Below are 24,600 nucleotides of genomic sequence, written 5' to 3'. Positions count from 1 at the left end.
CTAGCCATTCGCTCAAAATGGGAAAAGAAAAAATCAGGATCTTCTCCCTCGACGTATTTCTGTAAAACAACTGAGGGTAAGCCTGTATGTCCTCGAGGTTGACTAAGCGTATCAGCCAACTTCCCTATAACATTCTACTGGGCTTGGCTCTGGGCTGAGAGCGTCTTGTGGAGTTTCTCCCGGTCTTCCTCTGCAACAGATAAGAATTTCTCCATTATCCTGCCCAGTTTTTCTTGTCCTTCTGCCAATTTTTTTAAACGCAGCCTCCATTTTCCCGGATCCCACTTCTGACACCAGATGTGAGAGGGACGGGTGGAAAAAGAAGCTAGGAGGTCTTATGCGTGGATCTATGTTGGCGTATTTATTCAAATCACAGTGAAAGTAACAAAAAAAAACACAGGTGGGACTCCTAGGATGTTGGTTTCTGAATGGTGCTTGAGGTTTCTCTGCCGGTTTCTTCCTCTCCAGGTGGGCGGTGATGACGTTCCCCCGGGTACCGTGGAAGAGACAGAGGCAGTAAGTATGGCTGTCACTGGTCTTAGGCTTGGAGAAAGAGTACCATCACCAAGGTGGTAGGGAACACCGGGTGCACTCGTATTAAGCGCAGTGCAGAGGCTGAGTAGGGAGCGTGCTCAAATTACAGGGTAAAATGTGCAGAAGTCTCAACTCATCCCTTACTTCAGGTCACGAGCAGAAATGCGGTGCCAAACAGTCAATGCTAAGGTCTAGGAGCACCAACAGGGACGGAAAGTCAGGGCTAACAAACTTCAAAGGTGCGCCCCCTCCCCTCCCCAAAGCAAATGAAGAAAAATAAGGCAAACAATTTAAATCCCCGTGCCCGTACTCCCAACAACATTATCTCTCCGCCCCAACCCCCTCGCCCGATTCATGTACCGCAGGCGTCCTCCGGGGGTGTCCACCAATCCTCGGACCAGGCCTCTGCTTCGCCGAGACATGGTCCTCCTCCTCCTCGGGGAAGGTGCTGCTCTCGGGTCGGTCCTCGTCAGGTCCAGCCGTCATCAGCTGAAGGGTGTACAGGTTCCTCTCGTCCGGGTTCTGCGTGTCGTCCTGCTTGCTCCGGGCGTCTTCCGGGTTCTGTTCTTCTCCCGACAGGTCTGCCTTTCATATTCCCCAGGCCTCCTCCCATTGGTCGGTTCTCTTCCCTGGGTGTTCCTGCAGGGAAGAGGAGTTCGGGTTAGTTAACCCTCCCTTGTCTGGTGCGGCGGGCGGCAACACGTCCTGAGAGCCCCAGCGGGGGTCTATCACGGGGGTGAATGCGGGCGCCTCCTCACAACACTATACCAATGTTTCCTAACCTTTTGACATCTGTAGATCCTACTGAGCCATACTGGAAGCCGGGCACCCCAGCATATGCATTTTCAAATATTTGAAGGACAAAATAATACACAAACAAATACAGAAACAAATGATAAAATATTTAATTTTATTAGCAAACAAAGATAAAAAATATATAAAACATTTAAAATTAAATGGAGATTTGGAGCTTTTATAAATTCATCATCAATACCCTTTATTTTGGCAGTACGCCATAAAAGAACATGTGTATAAAAACATCAATTCACAAAAATCTAAATTAAATACTAAACAATAAAAGCACTGATAACACCGGGTTTCTTCCTACCAATTTACTGTGGAACCCTTGGCCAATTGACCTTTGTTACCTGCTCAGAAGTGTAGAGGGGAGAAATAACTCATTAGGGCAGACTACAATTTTTAAGAACCATGACTCAGAAGAATCAGAGACTCTGAATTCCAAGTTAGTGGGTTTATTACAAAGCCAAAAACAACTGAATGTACAAGCACCTCATGAAGAGGTTGTAGAAGTACATTGGAACTAATACAAATCCAAACCTACGGGCAAGCTTTGTGCAAAGAATCACAAACAGAATAACGATTTCCAGAAACAGAACGCAGGTAATTTCAGTCCTCATCTGTAATGAATTATTATAAAGCATGAATCTGTCCCTACACTACCACTACCTTGACATCCCTATTTAGCATTCCCCAGGCAAGATCAGGAAAAGGCACTCCAAATTTTGATATGTCTGTAAAACATGGCCTTGGCCCTATTATGTGTAGTACGTTATGGCACAAATATGCTAGGGACAATGCCGAGTTGCAGTGGGAGTTGGCGGGCACCTTTGATGAACAAAAAATTGGGTTCTTACAGGAAAAATTGTTTGTAAGGAGAAGTAGGCAGTCTATGTTTGATTCCCTCAGAACATGGCAGAAAGAGGCTAACCAGAGGTGAATGAAAGCAGAGAAAGAGGCCCGGAAAGGGAGAATGCAAACATTGACTCAGAAAGCTGTAGCGATTGATAGAGAGAAGCGGGAGATAGACAGTTTCGATTGGATATTGATAAATATTATGTAGCCCAAGTGGACAATGATGCTTTTGTGGAAAAATTGCTAGATTCTCGACTCCCGCCTCCGTATGCCCCGCAGAGGCAATATCTTGTTCTCCCCCCACAGGCCCAGCTGCCCGGTTCTTCTGTCCCAGCTGTTTCTGCTTCTGCTACTGTTGCTCAGTCTGCCTTGGCCACGGCACCTCCTGTCCTTTCTTTGTCTTCGCCGTCTGTTGCAACTACGACTGTTAGCATTCCTGTAACGCCTATTGCTTCGGCATCCCTTTTGCCAGCTCTTACACCCACGACTCAGCAAGCAGCAACGTTAATGCCCACTACCTCTGTTATCACTTCCACTGTGTTCCTCCATTCCCCGACATTACAGGGTATTGGGACACCTGTACGTGGCCCTGAGGATAGAGACTGGACGAAATTTAAGTAACGATTAGGGCGAACGTTGATATGATCTGACATGGGGGAGGCAGAGAAAAAGGTGGTGGGTGATCAGGCTATGCAGTGGGCCCGAAATCCCATTTATGGTGTGGAGTATGTGTAGAATGTGATGAAAGATTATGAGCATTTTGTACAACATGGCAAAGAGAACCTTACAGCGAGTAAGGGCTATTCCTGGGCACTCTTGATGCGCAGATGCGTGTATCTGAATGTATACCAGTACCATATAATCAAGTGAGAGAATGGACACTTGTAGCTACGTACTCGTAGGTTGGATTGAATCACCCTCATAAACGCTATGTAAATTGTGCGGTGTATATCGTTTATCCGCCCCACATACGCGTTACGGCATTATCATTGGGTGTCCAAATTTGTGCAGCATGCCAGCCTCAACCTGAGGCAACCTCTGGTATAGGTAGTAGTGTCCAGAGATAGAAGGGCACCCCCAAAAGTGAAACAGGGGAGTTAGAGGGTTTTGTCTAAAAGGCAAAACTTCACCGCAGGTGAACTTTAATAAAAAAATGGTGAGGTTTTGTTGTTAAAAATGAGTGGGTATAATTTCAGATCGTGTTACTGGATCTCTTTATGGGCCATATGTATCAAGCAAATTAGCATTCGCAAAGGCCGAAATTCGCAGAATTTTGGCCTTTGCGAATGCTAATTTGCTAAATGGTATGTATGAAACATTTTGGCTGCAAAATAAGGAATCGCAAAATTTGCCATTCCTTATTTTGCGATTGCACTTAAGGAATCGCAAATTTTGCGATTCCTTAAATGCAATGTATCAAAGAAAAATTAATTCAAAAATGCCCATAAGGATTCGCAAATTACCACCAACTTCTAGTTGGTGGTAAGTTGCAAATTCTTTTAAAAAAGCAATTTATTTAAAATCCAAAGGTGCCATATGACGCTCATACATGCCCTTAGGGCATGTATGTGCGCCATATGCCCACACATGTCATTTTCAGGGGTGCAGCAGGGTGTTCTTGTGACACCCCTGCACCCTTGAAAATATTCCTAAATTGCGATTAGCAAATTGCTAATCGCAAATTTCCCCTTCATTCCTATGGGCCTCCTGGCCCATAGAAATGAATGGGAAATTTGCGATTAGCAATTTGCTAATCGCAATTTAGGAATGTTAAGGAATCACTAAAAAGAAGCGATTTCCTACATACATACCATTTTGCGATTTCTAAACAGCGATTCCTTAAAAATCGCTATTTAGAAATCGCAAATGGTGATGATGATACATATGGCCCTATATCACTTATATGACAAAGTCAACATGTTTCTGCTCCATTTAGCCCAGCTGGGTCTGCGGAGCATTCGTCAGGACAAACAAAACGGACAACAAATCAGTTACTTACACTACTTGTGAAGTACTCAGTAGTGTCATTCTTAAACACTCTGTTTCTAAATCAGTCACGGTTCCTGTGAAAAAAGAAACAGAAAAAATGGACATACAAATAAGGGGGTGCAGGTTCAGCACTGTATATAAATCTCCATTTGAAATATCTTAAAAGGGTGTGCCAATATTGTGCACTACATTTATAGGGGCAGTCCCAATAGAGACCACCGAAGTCTGTGCTACACTTTGAGGCGAAACAGGATCATTGCAAGAGTTAAACGAACCTCATGATCTAACTAGGTTATCTTGTGTATATCGTTAGGGTCTCCAATTGCTAGGCCCAATGTTTAGACTGTGTACTGTTAGAAATGATATATGGTAGCGTATTGTTGGTAAATACTGCGTCCCTCAAAAACTGTCACAGCGAGATAATTATGCCATGCTCGTTTGGGCCATTTCTTATAAAGATCGACATTACTTTAACATTTCTGATTGATAAATAATGTAATGTATGGTCATAGAGTATAATTGGCTAGTTAAGTTATACTTTCTAATTAGTTTACTACGATGTGACTCAATGCACTTCTAGAAAATATATGGCAATCCGAGAAAAAAATATATGTCAATCCGAGAAAAAAAGGGCGTAAATTGTACCTTTTGTTAGGAATCTTCGCGCTTCAACAGGGAGCATTAGGACTATCTGGTCCTGAGCTGGAGGGGGCGAGAAATTATAAGCGGCATAAATCTTACCACTCGGTAAGGGGAACGGAGTGTGTTTCTTGCTGACGCCATTCTCACCCGCACGAGGAAAAGTCTCCGCGTCTAGTGCTGGCTCTGCCCCTGGACGCCGGAGACAAGTTTCCTCTTCCTTTTAGGAACGTGAAGATAGAAAGAGGACTACGTGTGTTTCGATAATTTCAAAACTAAGCAAGCTTTATTGTAAACCTGATTTAGACGCTTTGTTTGTAGCGATCTTGATGTTAAATAAACCATATATTAAAAAAGTTAAAGTTTACAAACAAAGCGTCTAAATCAGGTTTGAATACGGTCATCTGCTGAATTCAAGTTGTTTATGGCGGTGGTTAGCTGTGCTTCATTTCCTTTCCATACAAGGAAAATATCATCAATATAACGATAGTATGCACAGAGGAATGGTTGCCAATGTTCATTATGAAGAATGTGTTGTTTCTCAAATAGATACATGAACAAATTAGCGTATGCCGGTGCGGCATACGCACACGCAACTCCAGACAGCTGAAGGTAGTAGTTGTTATTGGGAGTTTTGAAATAGCTGTGATGTAACGTGAATTGCATTCGTTCCAAAATGAAAATCTGTAGGTCTAATGGTTTGTCGGTTTGTACTAATGCGGATTCCAAAGCTTCCAGGCCCAGATTGTGAGGAATTGAAGTATATAAGGAACTTACATCAATGGTACATAAGATTATAGGCTGGTCTGAGGGAATGATGATGTTGTGGAGTTTGATAAGAAAATCTGTGGTATCTTGTATATATGTAGACATGCCTTTAACGCTGGCTTGTAGATGTTTATCGATGTATGCTCCAGTCGGTTCGTGGATAGAATCACAGGTACTAACGATGGGTCTGAAAGGTGGTTTTCTCGGGTGTTTGTGGATTTGTGGCACAAGGTAGATGTACAGTACCTGGGGATGTTCCTTAATTAATAATCTTTTGTCTCTGTCTGTGATGGTTTTGAAGAAACTGCTTTATTCACAATGTAACTAGAGTTTCTTTGAAAGTGATTGTGGGATCGGTATTCAAAGTCATATAGAGGTCTTGATTGTTCAAATGGGCATCCAGATTGTCAGTGTAATAGGTGGAATCTAGGATCACAAGGGCACCTCCTTTGTCGGCTTTGCAGATTGTGAGATTGCTATTTGTGGCAAGTTGTCGCAGAGCTTGACGTTCATTAATGGGTAAATTAGATTGATGCTTGTTAGTAGTTTGAAAAATAGCATGTAGATCCTGTTGAACAACTATTTCAAAAATGTGAAGTACTTTGTGGCTTGTCGGAGGAATAAAGGTACTGGTAGGGTGTAAGCCCATAAGTGTGCTTTCATCTTGGGTGTTCTGTGGTACACAAATATTGGTAAAAAAAGTGTCTTAACCGTAGAGTTCTCATGAATTTGTAAAACGATATTGTGGTATCCAATTCGTTAGTATGGTATATGGGTACGAAGTTCATACCCTTTTGGAGAACTTTTTCTTGTGTGGTAGTTAATGGAATCTGTGAAATGTTTATGACTAGATTCTGTGGCTCCTGGTCGATTTGGCTGGTGGCAGCGAAGTGACTTGTCCGTCGGGACCTCCTGGATCTACGGTTGGTACGGGGCCAACCTCTGAAAAAGACTCAGATTCAATGATGGTATTAGAAGTGTTTCTGGGTTCGCTGGGAACCTTAGAAGTTGATGGTTGCTCAGATATCTTGGTACCTGAAGGTAAAGGTTGTTGTCTGGGTTTACCTCTAAAAAATTCTTTACGAGATGTATCCTCTGACAATGAAGTGTCACCGTCCGTTGATCTGTTGGTCTGAGTACCGTTTTGTCGTCTAGCGGGAGTTCAGTGACATTCTGCGTGAGTGGGGCTTTGGAGCAACAAGCGGCGCTTTATTTTTGGAACAATCCTTTGGTGTTTGTGCAAGCAATGCTAACAAAAGGAAAATATGTACTTTATATTTTCACAGGTTCTGTGTCCGGACCCACTTGGGATTAAAATATGACTCCATCTCCCGTGATTCTTTGTTTCCAGGCCCAGCTGGGCAGGATATTAATTAGAGGGGATTTGTCAGTTGGAGTGCTCACGGAACGAACTTTGTTTGACATGCTGCCTCTGAAGAAAGAGTGTTAACTCTGAAACGCGTCAGGCAAGGCGTGTGCTGTTTAAATTACTTGTGCTGCACGAAGGTTGTCCCAGTGCTTTTGAAAATCTTGTTGGGAGTGCTATCCAAAAGGGCAACTTGTGAAACTTGACCAAGAGCCCGTGAGCTCGAAACGCGTCTTGTTTTGTGCCCAATAAAGAAATTTTGATCGTACCTGGCTGGTGTGGCTTGTCATCCCTTCGTTGAGCGAGAGGATCGAGTGGATATATATATATATATATATTATGCAATTGAGTCTATCCCGGCAACAAAGAGAGGTGGGGATAGGGAGGCCAACATGCGAAGAACCGAAACAAATTACATTCTGGAATTCGATTCTAAGTGGCCCGGAGGTCTCAACACTACAGAGGACCTCCACACATATTTATAAATAGAGGCCATTGTGTTTGTCTGAATGGAAAATTAGATATGTATCACTCCGTAAGCTATTTTAAGAACAAGTTTTAAGATTAGGATATTGAATTGCATATTTTGCACATATTTTGTATAAATTGTATATTTATTTTTCCCTTTTTCCTTTTTATTAGAGGATTAGGAATATATACTGATGTACAATAATTCACAATAGGTGACCTACAGTTAATATAAGCCGACCTCTAAACATTAGGGTAGTTTTATCCATATGTATTTTAGACTGTTTGGTTTTATTATGTCACCGATATCCTCTTCTGATAGATTGAATTCGTTCTTGTATTATGCTAGTATTCTTTTATCTGTTTTTATCACTAAACATGGTTTTTACAGATGAATAGAATAGTGATATGTAAATAATAGAATTATATAAAGCACTGATTTTTTTCCTGTTTAAAAACTGCCTGTCCAGAGTAAGATTATGAAGTACCTGATTCCTCTTCCCCGAAAGTCCCTAATCAAATTGAATCATCAGTAGAAACTCCACTAGTAGTATTAAAATACTTTTGGAGGTTTCATTAATTAATTTTTTTGAAAACCAACGAGCATGAGTCACTTTACCATCATTGTACTGTTGCACCAAGTCACTTTAACTTGATTATAGAAGGGGATCCTTCTATACATGATATAATGTGTATATTCTCTAATTGGATATATGATACATTCAGGTGATAGTAAAGTGATTGTATATATGGGGATGTGTTTATATATGTTTTATGAGTAAAACCTATTGATTTGATAGCACGTGACCTATAGCATGCATGTACAAACTCCTGTGCAATTGATTAAGAGTAAATAATTCTCTTTTTTCTAAACAGTTTTTATAATTTAGACACGTTGTGGTGAGCACTTTTACTTTTGTTTTGTTTTTTAGGCATTTTGTCTATAAACACATGTCAAATATATTTAGTATGAGAAATGAAGCGACATGATATAGACTAGATATGTAGATAGAATAAGAACTATATAAACTTTGCAATGTTACTGTCCGCAATATGAGTTTATCCCAATAGAGGTGAATTATGAACTGTTTTTGGCAGAAAGGACTTACTGTATTCATACAGATAGAAATTGTGGCATTGTCATTCAAAGATATCGAGGGTATTAAAACCGTTAGTATTTTGTCTATGTCTATTTCTGACATGTGATGCACTAGCACTTTAAAGATGGGCTGAAAATTATGTATCGTCATGTGACCAAGGCCGCAGGGACGGCCGAAACGCGTCATGACTGAGCTGTTTGTTGGACAATAAATAGCATACTGCACAAGAGATGGTCCATGCCTTGCTATTCACTATATTGGTGGAGCGCTGCGAGGTATTGCAGATATATATATATATATATATATATATATATATATATATATATATATATATATATATATATATATATATATATATATATATATATATATATGGGATTCAGTCTGGCCCAGGGTCGGAGGCTCCCGGGTGCTCTGGGGCGGTGCACGCGAGGCGCAGCAGGACCCGCTGCGATTTACAAGAATTCTGCTTTTCCCGTAGGGAAGTCTTTTCCTCATGCACTCCTGTGTGAAAAATTCAAAAACCACACCGGGTTTGAAGTCAAATTATAATTTCTTTATTCCAGCAACCAGCAAAACCCAACGCGTTTCGGTCTCTACGGAGACCTTGCTCACAGGTTAGTGTTTTTGAATATATATATATATATAAACTCTTGGCTTGGAGGAGTGGGGGTTTAATTTCTGAGGAGGAATATTGTTTCGTAAAGAAAGAACATCCTGTTATCCCCAAATTTTACCTGATACCCAAAGTCCGTAAATGTATTGAGAAACCATCAGGAAGACCTATTATCTCGGCCATAAATAGTTCAACTGAAAACATCTCTAAATATATTGACTATTTTTTGCAAGACTGGGTAAAAGGGCTAATTTTTTATGTACAGGATACTTCAGATTTTATACTTAAAATTGAACATGTTACTTGGAGCTCAGACTTGTTTTTAATGACTTTGGATGTTACTTCACTTTATACATCAATCAGGCATTGTGATGGACTGAAAGCAATAGAGTACTATTTGAATAACCGTCCAATTAACTTTTCGTCACACAACAAAATGTTGTTAACTATGGTGCAAACATGTGTGGAACAGAATATTTTCCTCTTTAATAATCAAGTATACCATCAAATTAGGGGAGTCTCAATGGGGGCCTGCTTCTCCCCCAGCTATGCATGTTTGCACATTGGGTTGTGGGAGGAGCAGGTCCTAGCAGGGCAACGCAGAGCGACCATGGAAGAACATGTTATGGTGTACCTTAGATTTATTAACGATCTGTTTTTCATTTGGAGGGGTACAGAAGCCAGTGCACAAACATTTGTGAAAGGGTTGAATAACAACAGGTTAAATCTTCAGTTTACATCAACCATTCATGCTACGTCCATATGCTTTCTTGATGTTGAGGTGTATGTAGAGAACAATAGCCTGGCCACTAGGCTGTACAGGAAACCAACCGCAGGGAATACAGTGCTGCATGCGGCAAGTCATCATCCGCACCACCTGATACGCAGCATCCCAAATGGGGAGATGCTGCGTATCAGGCGGATTTGCAGTCCTGATACTGAGTGCAACAATGCACAGGAGGCCAGCAGGTTGTGTTTTTTGGCCAGAGGTTACACACATGAGGTACTAGACAATGCTATCAAGCACACACAATGTATGACAAGACAAGAGGCGCTTATCTCCAAAGCCAAACAAGAGACTGTTACTGTTGCTGAACCTAACATACAATCACGTATCATCCTAACATTTAACAGACAACATTCAGAGATTAGGAAGATTTTCTACAGGAATTCGAACCTGGTAAAGGGTGATCCAGTTATTGGGAACCTGGTAGCCAAAAAACCTGTACTTACATTCAGAATATCTCCTTCTATGGGAAGCACTTTGGTGAGCAACATCCCTGAAGTATCCACTCCCAGTACCTGGATAGCATTAAGCAAAGGCTTCAGGAAATGTCCGAGTTGCAAAGCCTGTCATTATGGTGTAATAAAACCCACTACAATAGTCCTTTTAAAACCGAACCCATCCTGATTACAAAAAGACTAACTTGTAAAACTGACTATGTAGTTTACGTGCTGGACTGTCCGTGTGGTTTGAGGTATGTAGGTAGTACCAGGTTGCCCGCCCACAAACGGATACTCCAGCACATCAGGGCCATCATAGGAAAAGACCATCTCCAATATTTTGTAATTGACACAGTGTCGCCACTTAAACGGGGAGGTGATAGAGAAGCGAAGCTGCGCCTCCTAGAAACTCACTATATATTAGAAATTGATAGCAAGAACCCAGTTGGGTTGAATGCTAGTGAGGACATGTACACCTGTCTGTAGCTTCGAGTCTTGTAGCTCTGGATGGACTTCTGACCTGTATTTATGAAAGGAGATGATCATGGTGGGGTGTTTTGAGTGAGGTCTTTTTAAAGCAATGAATAACATCATATATTTAACAAGGGTCTACCTCTATTTCCCAGTTTTCTTATGTGCATGTATGATATTTTAGATGAAAACACAATGCACTTACTTCTATTTTATTTGCACAATATTTCACTTAGGTTGGAGGGCTGGATAGACTTTTATTTTGGATTCAACAAAATGTCAATTTTTGTAATTTGGCCCACTGGGGCTCAATTTTGTTGGTTATTAAACCAGCATATATTAGCTATGAAGAGTCAAGCGAAAATGTGCACTATGTATACAGTTTTAAGGTCAAATTAGGCAGTATTTATTTATATATTTATTCTGAGGATTTTATAAACAATGAAATGTTTTTTAACCTTTGAATGATGTTACTAATATATGGCCCGTGACTTTAGACACCATGTCATTAGTTTTGCGATGCTATTGCTGCTAATAGTATGTCTTCAGTGTTCATGCATTTTTGCACAAAGAGATGCCATTTCCTGTTACTATCACTTTAAAAGACGCCCTCATTGGTTGTAACATGTCATGTGATCATGCTTTGTTTGGGAAGCGAAACGCGTCATGGCGGATTTTGCTGGGCAAAAGGAAAGCACAATAAAGGCACTTTAAATTGGCACCTGAAACTTGGGTCCGCTCATCGTTATTTGGCTTGGAAAGGCTTGTATGGGTGGCGAAGTTCTTTATATATAAATACACTGGTTAAGGGAGGGGATGGGGCCTGAGGTGACGTGTGCAAACACGTCCTGTGCCGCGTTTTAAGTTGGGGAATTAATTGCACATCAATCCTGTGGGCCCCTGGGGGCCAACTAGTCCACCAGGTGCTTCCAGTAAGCGCCAATGCGCTGCGTTGCAGAGAGGTGGTCCAGGCCGTGCCCCTTTTTACACCTCTCTGCAACGCAGCTCTGTGGCGCTAACTGGAGATACCTGGTGGGCTAGTTGGACCCAAGGGACACTCAGGATTCAAGGGGACTTTATCCCCCAAATTAAAAAGGCCACAGGCGTGTTTGCCCACATCAGCTCAGCCCCCCCCCTTCACCAGTGTACAAGCGCGCCCTGTGGCGCGTTTTAAGAGGTAGTTTTAATCCCCCTGCCCTGTTATGTACTAGGGTCTTACAGAGGAGGCCATGGTAATCACAGGGGTAACCCAATGCATAGTGTTCCCTAGTGTATGTAGGTGTTTTAACTGTATTCTAAGTGTCTTTTAGCATAATACTGGCTCTAGGACTGGTTAGTCAGAGTCAGTTACCACCAGTACCCATCGAAAAAAGTTGAGGGTACAGGGTGATTTTGCGACAAGGCCTCTTTCTGCTCCTCTGTTTGTTCTTTCTGCAAGTCTTCCTTCTTCCTGCACTTTTCTTCGTCTTTGAGGACTTCTGTCGCTTCTTTCTGCATTTCTTTTTCTTTTTTCTGTGTGTTTTTTCTTCTTTCTTCACATGTCCTACCTCTGTAGACATACTTAGAAACTGGCATTTAAAAAACCTTTGAAATTAACTGAAAAAAACATAGGTTTCAGGCATGTTATAGTTACAAATTAGCATTTAAAAAACCTTTGAAATGAACTGAAAAAACATAGGTTTCAGGCACGTTATAGTTAGAAATTAGCATTTAGAAAACCTTAGAAATTCACTGAAAAAAACATAGGTTTCAGGGGCGTTATAGTTAGTTGGACATTTCACTCATACAAAACCATTGAAATTCCCCCGTTATAGTTAGTTCAGCTAACTATAACTCGCGCGGCCTCAATGCACTGCTGATGACGTCACATATTACATCACTCATGACATGGTCAGTGACATCATTGCAAAGGTGGAGGGTGCTTGTCGGATCTAGTCTGGGATCTTCTCCTACGTTCCCGTGGCAAAGTAGGATAGGGCATGGTTTGCAATTGAATAATGAGATAATGATCTTGAGGCCGGCATAGATTCACAAGTCATGTTCCCAATTCAAACCACACCCATCCACAACATTTCTGTCCACTAATTTGAAGTGTAGCAATGTCTGTAATAGCAATGATCAAAATTTCCACTCAATATGCAATATTTTCTTTTTGAAGATGCAGTTAGTTTGAAGTGCATACAGCAGAAGTGCAATAAACCCTCCTGGTAGCATTGCCACCATCCCACACATACCAGACTGGATATTTTAGATCATCCCATGAAAGCATTTATTTTCAGAGATTTGTTTTTGCACTCCACAATTAATTGTATCTCCTGGTGCCATGCAGAATACAAGATGGTCGAGTGATCCTTCAGAGTTTTGTTAAAGGACAAATGGCGTAATGCAAAATTATGGAGCCCCTTTGCAGAATGTGAAGAGGCCCCCTGAATCTCTATATATCACATTATATTGATTGGCCATGGGTTGAATGGGGGCCCTTGAGGGATTGGGGCCTCCCCGAGCCTATAGGACTGCATGGACATGCAAAAAGCTCCTGTAAGGAGAGCAGGGTGTTCATTTTATGTCCAGGAGGGATAGATTCATAATATATTTTAAGGATAAATTCTTAGTATATAAATGAATTCCTTTTAGATTCATTGTATGTAATTATATATGAAATTTGACATAGGTCTGATGCTGCTAAGTGAGACACACCTGGAGTGTATAGGAGCACAGAGAAGACTACTTGAGTGAATGCATTTAAAAAGTGAAGTTACATTCACATAGACTAGTTTCTTGTGAGTTGCAAAACTATGTCAAATCTTTAGTTGGTGTTGCAGAAAAGGATTAATGGTAAAAGAAGTAAATGTGATCTAGGTGAACAAGACAAAAGAAAACACCTTATATCTCACAGCCAGCCCTACTATCTTAGGGCGGCCTTGTGAGGAGACAAATGGAGGCAGACAGTGCTGAATTGGCCTTTGGTGGGCCATGATAGGACCTAAAAACTAGCCTACATGCTGGCCCTTTCAAGTTAGCCCATCTGTCAGTGTCAGACAACCAGACTGCCTGAAACGTTAGTCCAACACTGGCAAAGGTGCAGCATTATGCCCATTTGTAAAAATAGCTTTTTATCCATACTAATATTATAAAGAGAGAGCCCAAACCTTTGAGGCGGGTAATCTCAGTAACCACAGCACCAATCACAACACCCAATACAGCGTTCGAAAGGGCAGTTGCAGCAGAAGGACATAGGCTATGCAGACGGCCACAATATACATTTAAAAGGTAAAATAACTGTGCCAACAAAGCATTCCCTTGTGGGCGTGTCTGCGTTATGCTGTGGGCGTGGGCTTGGGGCGTGACTAACGCTGGGGACGTGTGGTACGGCCATCATATTGTGGGCTGTGGGTGTGTGCTGGGGGCGTGACAAACGCTGGGGACGTGAGAAATGCTGGGGGCGTGTGTCCGCCCATCATGCCATGTGAGTCGCACATACAAGCGCCAATTACGTTGCTGCGCAGCATCAAGGGGCACGCTGGGGGTGTGACACGCTGGGGGCGTGAGAAATGCTGGGGGCGTGTGTCCGGCCTTCATGCCATGTGAACGCAATTGCGCCGCATCAAAGGGCACACTGGGGGCGTGAGAAACGCTGGGGGCGTGTGCTACGTTCCGCCCTTCATGCCATGTGGTTCGTACATTAATCAGAAGATTGTCTGCTGTGGCCGTGTGCTGGGGGCGTGACAAACGCGTTCAGCTGGAGGCGTGGTAAGTAACGTTACTGCAGCCTCTCCTGAGCTCTGTTACTGAACTCTCTCATTCAACGAAATTACATGCGCCTTCTACCATCAACCAGGGGTCTAGCCGGGCTCAGGCGGCGGATCAGTACACTAATTACACGCACCTGATAACATCAACCAGGGCTGCAGCTGGGCCTCTAGCGGGAGAACACACGCCTGCTAACATCAAACAGGCCTTCATCTGGGCCTCAAGCGGGGGAACACGCAAATGAGCGTGTCTGCTGGGACAATTACTGCAGCCTCTCCTACTCGCTGTCACTCAACTCTCTCATTAAATGGATTTACGCGCGGCTGATAACTCTCTCATTCAACGACATTACACACGCCTGCTAACATCAACCAGGGCTGTAGCCGGGCTCAGGCGGTGGATCACTACACCAATTATACGCGCCTGCTAACATCAACCAGGGCTGCAGCTGGGCCTTCTCCGTCCCGATTCTAATGAAACAAAAAATGTTGTCTAACGCGAGATTTTAAAATAAATTGCCCTTGCCATATACACATTACACACATTCTATTTCATACCCGGACAACGTCGGGACGGGCTGCTAGTATATATATATATATAGTGAAACCTCCCTGTAACATAGGTTACAGGGAGGTTTCACTCGTACAAAACCAGAGAAATTCAGCCGTTATAGTTAGCTGAGTTAACTATAACTTTCACCCTCGCAATGCACCGCTTAAGACCTCACATATTACATCACTCATGCCATGGTCAGTGACATCACTGATGACATCTCAAATGACAGGTGGGGGTCTGTAAGGATATCTCCCTCATTAACCTCATAAATAGCCCTGAGTAGGTGGCGGTCCCCGGTGCTTTTATTAAGCCTTGGAGAGGGGTCCCATGTGCCCGCTCCTTTATATTTATAATACCTGCAGGCCCCTGAGATTTGGCCCACCCAGGGGCTTTCTTCCAAAGATCCAAATGTATCCAATGTTGCCACTGATCAGCTGATCCACAAGCTGACTGCCAACACTTCCTAGTTGAAGTGGTGGTAGCCAATCAGATTACAGCACAGGTACTGTTGGATCTGCGGATGCTCCATGTCCCTATATCTACAAATTTGTTTTCCAGTTAATATCTCCCAAACTACTGAACAGAATTAGACCAAATCACAACAAGCATTTGCAATGCAATAGGTCTCGCATTTACGCGAGTTTGAGCTATTGACATTGCAAATAACAATGCCTTTTATTTTTGTTTTTAAAACATAAATAAAAGGCATTGTGATTTACAATACCAATAGCTTAAACTCACATAAATGCAAGACCTATTGCATTGCAAATACTTTTTTTTCAAAAATCCCTCTTTCAAAATGTTGCATCTACTCTTGGTGCGTTTCTAAAAAACTCCTTAAACCAGATCGGATCTATTATACGGAGGACCAAACCCGATAATTAAAATGCTTCTACCCTGCTTGTAGCGCTGAACACTGGTGAGAGACGAGTCCATAAGGAGGGTGTGCAGCACAGCAGTTTTATTTGTAAGCCACTGAATCCTTTATTTTCACATACACAATCAAGACAGGGACAGGCTAACAGGGAGGTTGTGCAGCCAAGTTTGAAAGCACGACTTTTCACCCAACAGCTAGCTCTACCCTTTAGTTACCAGAGCAGTTCTAGCACCAGTAGGCCCCGTTGTGGATAACAGGGCGCTCTGCAAAAACCAAAAATAAATCAAATAAACAATCCTCTCTACTAGGTGGGCAATACCGACTTCACTGAGTGGTAGCGGAGTACTGGTGAGAGTTGTAGCAAGCCACTAATAGTGGACTTCGTGTGCAAGAACGACACACTAAATGTCACTGGGCATGCATACAACCTGGTGTGCAAAGTAGGTGCGGCGCAGTTGGGATTGCAGTTATCGGAGAGAAATGCCCAGTGCGTTTCAGAGCCTTCATGGCAATCTACGCATTTCTATCGCCTATATATCTGTTGAGGGGCACAGCTCACCTAAAGCTACTCATTCTGGATGCAGGCCACCCACAGCAAAATGTATGGAGTTTGAGAATTTAGTTCACATCCCTTTACGCAACTCTATACAGAAGGAGCACTCCCATATTTGGACTGACATTCATGAAATGGCATGAACAGACCCTTCACATAATTACTCACTCCACGCCGCCTGCATTTTATTCGGTGACAAATCTGATGTTCTTGCCACTTCACAACCATGCTGTGCATGTATTGTTCGCGTCTCTTAACACCCCTGGGTCTAAGAAAATGCCTCATGACTCAAAGGAGACAACGGGCAGATTTATATGAAAGTGCTGAAGCTTACAGGGACCTCTTTCAGAAGTTATTCATACAACCAGTGCCAATGAACGTGCGCACATCGAACATGCTAAGAATCTTTCCGAAACCAAAGGAAGGTAACTTTTTTTTTTATATAGCGTGGACTTTACCCGAAGGCGTCAGAGCGCTTCACAGTAGGGTGGGCTCCGACTCCTCTGTGCACGTCAACAGGATGGTCGCTACCTCGTGGGGACGTGCTGGTATCCGGGACGCTGTCTCCCCCTGTGCTTAGCAATGCCTCCACGGGCGCCGATGCTCGGCTCCTCTCTATCGGCCACACGCATGAGTAACGACGAAACTGAAACATACAAGCCGCGCGACGTGAGCTGTCTATGGTAGAAGCTCACGCGCGCGACCCAATCCCAAGGCGCGCGTCGGAATCCGACTCTGCCATGCTTCTCAATCTGCACGTGGCCATCTCTTGTCTCCACTCGTTGTCGGCTGAGCTGACAGCTATAGTTTCGCGGCGAGAGCGCGCTTCGCGCTTTCGCCAGATCGAGACCTAAAAAGCATGATCTGTGTACCAAGATCTAGCTTCCTGCCAAATGTGGTGTAATTCCATCCAGCAGTTTGGGCTGTAGTCATGTTCAATTGTCCTCTGGGACATTTTCGCTGTAAAGGCTTTCGCGGTAAAGCTATATGCGTGGTAAAAATGTGCGTGGTGAAGACGCATGCATGGTAAAGGCATATACGTGGTATGGATGCGTGGTAAAGGTATTCTGTGGTAACGATTGCATTGTAAATGCTATTTCCCTTTGTGGCCTCCACTAAGCCGTTCGCTGTAAGGCAATACAATGGTGTTTTTCTTGATTGATACTATTTGGTGCAAAATGTCACCATCTTATATGAAACAAATTGTGTTCTATTGTCTGATGTCATGCAGGAGGCATATCTTCTGCAGAGAAGACATCCTCCGATGGTTTGTAAGATAAAAGCTACATTATACGCCCTGTTGTCATGCGACTATTCCAAAACTGCACACAGTCCTAATTGAACTAGCATTAACTGTCACAGAACCTACTGCATTACAATCAGACTGTCTCAGTGATGGTACTGTGGTAATCAACTTTTTTACAGACTCAAATGGAACATCTTGTTCCTTGCCCCAGATACATTAAAAACATTTTCGCAGCAATTTTCTCAAAGATGCAGGCGTTACAGCATACATTTGTACAAGTCATGCATAATGCTAGGTTAGCCAGAAACAGCCTTGGCAAATCCTTATCTGTTGGAACTGGTGCTCTATGCAACAAATCAGCCTGTGGGCTGATGTCATAGGCAGATATTGTGTGTCCTAAATGACCCGCTTTATTTTGTAAAAATGTGCCTGTATCATGGGACACGGTCATGCCCCGCGTACACAACATCTGCAGACTCTATCTAGTATCAAACTGTGCTCTTGGGCGTTTTGTGCGAAAATCAAGATGTTATCATGAAACGCATTGGCCTTCATGATGCCTTTAATAACACATCCATTAATATCTAAACGACCGTGGGTGCGGATGCCAGGCTTGAAGGCTTTCTCAAATATTTAAAGACACCAACAGGAGTCACAAATGGAGTCAAGTCCTTTGATGACTCAGGCGTGGACACCTAATAATGAGCGCATTTGAGATGTAATAATGAAAAGTAAGCCACAACCTCAACCACTGTCAATGTTTCGTGTATCCCAGGCAATGTGTGACAGTCTGTCATGATATTGCTATAGTGGGAACAAATTTCCCTGAATTTTGTTTTTGCATCCCCTACTGCAGGACCCCATTTTGATGAGTCAGTTGGTTCAAAGACAGCCCCAGCACACACACTGTCGAGTATTTTTAAGTCCTCACTGACACTTTCAGCGGAATGGCTAATTTTGTTTCACTTAATTGCATCCTCAAATCCTTTCATACATACAATTTTTCAATTCAATTTCAAATCTTTATTTCGATCGGTTGATCATAAAAGATATACAAATTATCTCACATTGATTAAAACCAAAGAATAAACATATCGTTTTTCTAGAATACATTAGTGGTTAAAATCAACTTTAAGAACAATTTTAATTAATCAAGGGCTAAAAGAATAGTTAAGACGCTCCGCCTCCCTTTACCAATCTAGTACGAACATACCACATTGCAGTTAAAAATTTAGCCATGGAAAAAACAATCAATGGGGATAGGTCAGTTTTTAAAACTCTATATGCGGGTAGCAATGTTCTGAATCCCAGGTTTTTAAGAACAGGGACCAGCCAATATTTTCTGCTTTTTCTGTAAGCTCCGCATATGAATGCTACATGAACCTCATTCTCCTCAGACTGGGCACATACCGGGCATGTCCCTATTCCCGACTCGCCGGACCATGATTTTGTAAAGGACCTGAGGGGAAGAGTCCCGTACCTCCACTGTAGGAATAACTTTCTTGTAAGGGGTGGAGTTATATCGTTCAAAACAGCTTCCAGGTTATAGGAATCCTTATTTTTAATAAACTGAGATGTTAAGGATCCCTCATAGGTGCCCTCCAGAGCCCGTGCAAGCAAGTGGTCATAATATGCTCTAGACAGCATTTTCCTTGAGATTCTGGTACAGGCATTTTCCGGGTCTAACCACAGTTCTGGCATTCTGAGAGTTTCACAGATCCTCCTGATGTAGATTAGCCAGGGCAAGTTGGCTGCATTAGGTAGTGTTAGAAATTCCTGGAGCTCAGTTCTGTAGATGGTAAGATCTTGGCTACTCCAGAGGCGGCGCCAGAAAGTTAGTGGTTTGAGACCGAGCTCCTCGGTAATGGGCCTCACGCCCAGATCCAGTCTCAGGGGTAATAATGGCGTGCCTGGCGGGAGAGCTGTCAGCTGCCTAAGGAATTTATTTTCTGTAATTTGGAGGCTTTGTGATTGTAAGTGGCCCCAGAGCTTGCCACCGTAAGTGACTGCCCCCCTTGCCTGGGCTTTATAGATCTGTAGTGCAGGGCCTGGTGGGCGATGGGATGATTTGCTGGCCATTCGTAGAATGCCCCCGCCTTCTGGGATAGTTTCATGTTAGCTTTTGTTTGGTGTGCCCCCCATGTCAGATGTTGATTCAATGTCATCCCCAGGTACTCAAATGTATACACCCTTTCCAAGCTTGTCGGGCCTAGCATAGGATTAGGGCGATTGGAGGGCAAGGGGTTTAGAATATTAAATTTAGTTTTCTGGGGGTTTACCTCGAGACCCCTTACTACGCAGAAGTCCAGAAAGCCGTCTAACACTCGCTGGATGCCCATTGGCGGTCTGGACAGCAGCAGGGTGTCATCCGCAAACATTATTGCGGGCACCCTGCTGCCGCACAGTTTCGGGGTGTCGATGTTGGCTATCCTTGTCAGGTGCTCGATCACCCCGTTCACAAAGAGGCAGAACAGGGTCGGTGCAAGCACACAACCCTGCCTCACCCCCCTGCGAACGGGGAATCTTTCTGTTAAGTTACCGCTTCTTCCGTACCTGACACGAGCGAAGTTGTTATGGTGTAATTTCATCAGGACTGCCAGAATGTCCTCTGGGACGCTCATCTCCGCCATAACCCTCCACAGTTTCTGTCTAGGAACCAGGTCGAAGGCGGCGCGCAGATCCACAAAAACCGTGTACAGCGCGCCGCCCTCGACCAATGCAGTCCTCCAGTACATGAGATTCAGTCTAAAATCTGATCCACCGCGGAGACCCCCCTCCTGAATCCCGCCTGGTACGGGCTGAGGGTGTCCATGTCCTCCAGCCAATTCTGGAGCCGGTCCAGCATCAGCCTACCGAAAAGCTTCTGAGAAACGTCGATAAGACTGATGGGACGATAGTTGGCTGGTAGCAGAGGGGATCCCTTTTTAAATATTGGGACCACCTCTGCTCCCAGCCAAGTATCCGGGACCTCCATTCCAGCCAGAACCGCATTAAATACCAACATGAGATAGGGGGCCCATATCCCTGGCTCCTGCTTATAAAGATCACCTTGTACCCCGTCGAGGCCAGGAGCTTTGCCCATTGCCAGCCCTCCAATGGCTGCCCGAACTTCTTTTTCAGTGAAGGGTTCGGCATCCGGGACATTCGATAGAGTAAAAGGGATGTATCCCAGAGCCTCGTCCTCAGGTGCATATAGAGTTTGGAAGTGGTTTTGCCACACGCTCCGGGCAATGTTAGGTTCGATTGCCGAGGGAAGATCTTCCGAGCCATGATTAACTATGCGCAAGAATTTACGGGAGTCTCTGGTGGCTAATGCACCCATGAGTTTCTCCCAATAGTCTTGGTCCCATTCAGCCTTGCGTTTACCAAGAGTTTCTTGTATGCCCCTCTCCTGGCATGGATTTCCTCCTTGCTTCGGCCCGCCTTAACAGCGAGCAAAAGGTTTCGTTTGGAGTTTCAGCATGTGGCATTATACCAGGTCTTTTTGTGTGTCCTGTTAGTTCTGGCTGTTCCCTTGAAGAAAAGCTCTGATTCCAAAGTGTTAATTAGATCTTCATGTATTTGCCCTAGCTGTTTTCTGTTTTCTCCATTGCTGGGTTCTTCCCCAAAGGCAAAGGCCTTTTCCAGTACTGGGATTATTTTAGCGAGGAGCCTAGGTAACTTATCGCCGCTTGAGAGCAAATTCCCCCACTTCACTCTCCTTCGGTTATTCTCAAGAAGTAGTCCTAATTTTGCCCTTTGTTCTTCCCGTCCCTTGTCAGCATTGTCTAGCACGGCATATTCTAGCTCCAGGGCGTTGTGGTCACTGTCCATTCTATCTATTATCTTGAAATCGATGACTCGTACCCAGGATGACAATTGGACTAGGACGTTGTCCAATCGAGATTCGCTTTCTACCTTATTAAAGGTACATTTACTTGGATTGTCTGATTTAGTACGCCCATTACACGCCCTGAGGCCATAGTTGAGTGTGAGGGCGGTTATCTGTAGGGCGAGGGGGGTCCATGCCCTAGGTGGGGGTGACTCCGGAGCCGGTACCAACCATCTTGAATCCTCCTCTAGGGAGGGTCCATCAAGTAGCCCAGGCAGCGGCTCGTAATGCGAGTTCAAATCCCCTCCGACCAAATAATGGGACTCCCTTGGCATTTGACTCAAAAAGGTGGAAAGTTCCTCAATCGTGGTAGATTCCCTTGTTATAGGTACTGGTCTCGAATAAACATTTATTATTACCATTTTATTAGAATTTGGCCATTCCAACAGAACCGCCAATATATCGTCCGAGTCTACAGTTATAGAGCTGGCCTTGCAAGCCAAGTGGGAAGCTACCCAAATAGCCAGTCCTCCAGATGGTCGACCTCGACCACCCCATTTTGCGGGTTTTGAGAATACTGCAAAGCCCTGGCAAGTGTGCTCCTCTCTGGCCCAAGTTTCCTGGAACAGGCAGATATTTTTAGAATTAATGAAGGAGACCCACTCATCGCAGTCCAGTTTGTTAGCCAGCCCGGCGACATTCCATGAGATCAGGGTCAGTGGGGGTGGCGTTATAGGTCGTTGGAGGATATGGTTCAACTCATCTATTGCCAAATTTGCCATAGGGTGGTCTTGAACTTCCCCCTCACCTGTCTCAATAATCATACTGCTGTCGGTCTGGTCTGCTATAGGATCTGCTTGATCTTGTAAATGTACGGGATCCTTCGGTGGGGGTGGATTTTCCCACGGGAGCATGGTATGTCCAGGGATATTGTTTTCCTCCTCACTGTCCTCTATAGATTCTAATTGGAATTGCTCTATGGTATTCATCCTGGATTGTCAATCGACTGTCTCAAGGCAACTGTACCTATTAAAGGTAGGCAAATAGACTGGCTGGTAATTTCGATATGGCCTGGGGACTTCTCTCACTTCTCCCCTCCATCTGCTCCCCCTCCTGTTAGGAAATTCCCAGCCTTCTTCTTCATCATATGTGGATGGAAATTCGTGCGCCCTTCTCCTATTATAGTAGGGGTCCCTCCTGCCTCCATTTTTAATCTCCCATTCCCCCCCGTTTCCTGATGGTGCCCCCATCTATGTTCGTCAATTGCGTATGCGCTTGAAGGATAGAAAAATGACAGGGGAAGGGGCTGAATGAGATTCTCTTGTTCATGGTGGGGCCAACTACAGATGTATGAGGCTGTCGTGGGATCTCGAAAGCTGACCAGGACATAGTCCCCGCCGATCGTTTTCCTCATGTTACCTACCCAGGTGACCCTTCTCACCGTAAGAATGTCACTAGTTGTACCAGGTGGCAGAGGTCTATGTTTGGATAGCCAATCGATAACCTTATTTTTGAGAGAAGGCATTGTCTCAATGGTAGTAGGTTTTAGCTCAGGTACCCCCACGAGGATTAGTGTATAAGGGGACGCCTCTGGAGGTAGGTTCACAGTTCTGTGTATGTTGTTTTTCCTATACCTGGGGGTTGCTGGTCACTCTGTAGGTTTTTTGAGGGGTTAGGATTATTATTAGGATGGGTGGTTATATCTAATACAGGGGGTGGGGGCGATTGGGTATGTGTAGGCTGGCTAGTTGATTTTCCGTTGGGCACAGGCTGGGAAGTCTTAATTTCACTAGGTTTTTGTTTCATATTTTGCCTAGTCAATGTGCCTTTTTCCTTTATAGTGTTTGCGGTTATTAGCTCCTGGGGGTTATTCAGGGTTGAATCTGCCCCCCCTTTAGCTCTCTTTGTTTCTAGTTTTAGGCTATCTGCCAGCTGCACTGTGGATTTTTCAATATTAACCAGCCTGGCTTCGATTTTAATCAGGCGGGCTTCTAGGGGGCTTAAAAGGGACCTCATGAGTGCACCTATATCTGCGAGTGTAATATCCTCAGAGGAGGATTGCAGTGTGGTATTATTAAAAGTAGGTAATTGGTCTAGATGAACAATATCAGTGGCTAAAACCTCTGGTCTATCCTCGCATACGTTGCGCACACTACTATCCCCCACCCTTGAAGTATTCCTTGGGGGCTTCGATTTTGGGGTTTTTACATTTCTCCCTCCCTTGGTTCCCTTAATAGACTCTCCTCTCTTCTTTTTTTGAATGGCTCCTTCCTTTGCCCCCCTTGTGAAACCTGGGGCATTCTCGACGGTGGAGATTAGAGCCGAATCGAGGCAAGGGGTTGGGATTGTGACTTGCAGTGTTTGGCCCGTTGGAAGGGTCAGCAAGCTCATGTCATCAAGGTCGGAATTTGCGATTGAGTGGTTGGCCCCTGAAGCCCCATTATTGGAATCATTGGGCAGGGGCCCTCCCTCTGGTGTTTCGGCCAGGGCCAGTGGACCTATCGATGATCTCCGTACCCAATCAATTTCTTGGGAAATTCGTCTTTCGAGCCCTTCAATTTCCTCTATCAAGAGTGATCCCGCTTTGACGAAATATTTATCAAGTGTACCTTTAGCTTCTCCTGTCGCAGCCATTGTCGATTTGCTCCTTGTTTCCCTGGTACACATTTTAGATCCGGTGTACTGGAGGTGGCAATGTAGGAATTCAGGGGGGGTGGCCCGGTCCCGGTCTCAGCCGTCCTCGAACGGCCTCAAACGGCCCGCCCTTTGCCCGGGCTTAGCTCCGCGCTTGGCCCAGCGCGCGTCCCGCGTACGCGGGAGACGCTTTCTGATTATAATGGGAGGGGGGCGGGAAGAGGACCAGCTGCGGCGAGTCAAGAAACGCAATGCCCGCTGGTCCTTGCAGTCCGGCAAGGGCGGAGGGCGTCTCCAGCAACTCCTCACGTAGGCAGTGGATCCCCGGTGACGTTGGCCTCGAGCG

This window comes from Lissotriton helveticus, chromosome 11, assembly GCF_964261635.1.
Source record: "Lissotriton helveticus chromosome 11, aLisHel1.1, whole genome shotgun sequence".
NCBI classification, from domain to species: Eukaryota; Metazoa; Chordata; class Amphibia; order Caudata; family Salamandridae; genus Lissotriton; species Lissotriton helveticus.
The sequence above is the reverse complement of the archived record's forward strand: the minus strand, read 5'-3'. Positions refer to the sequence as shown.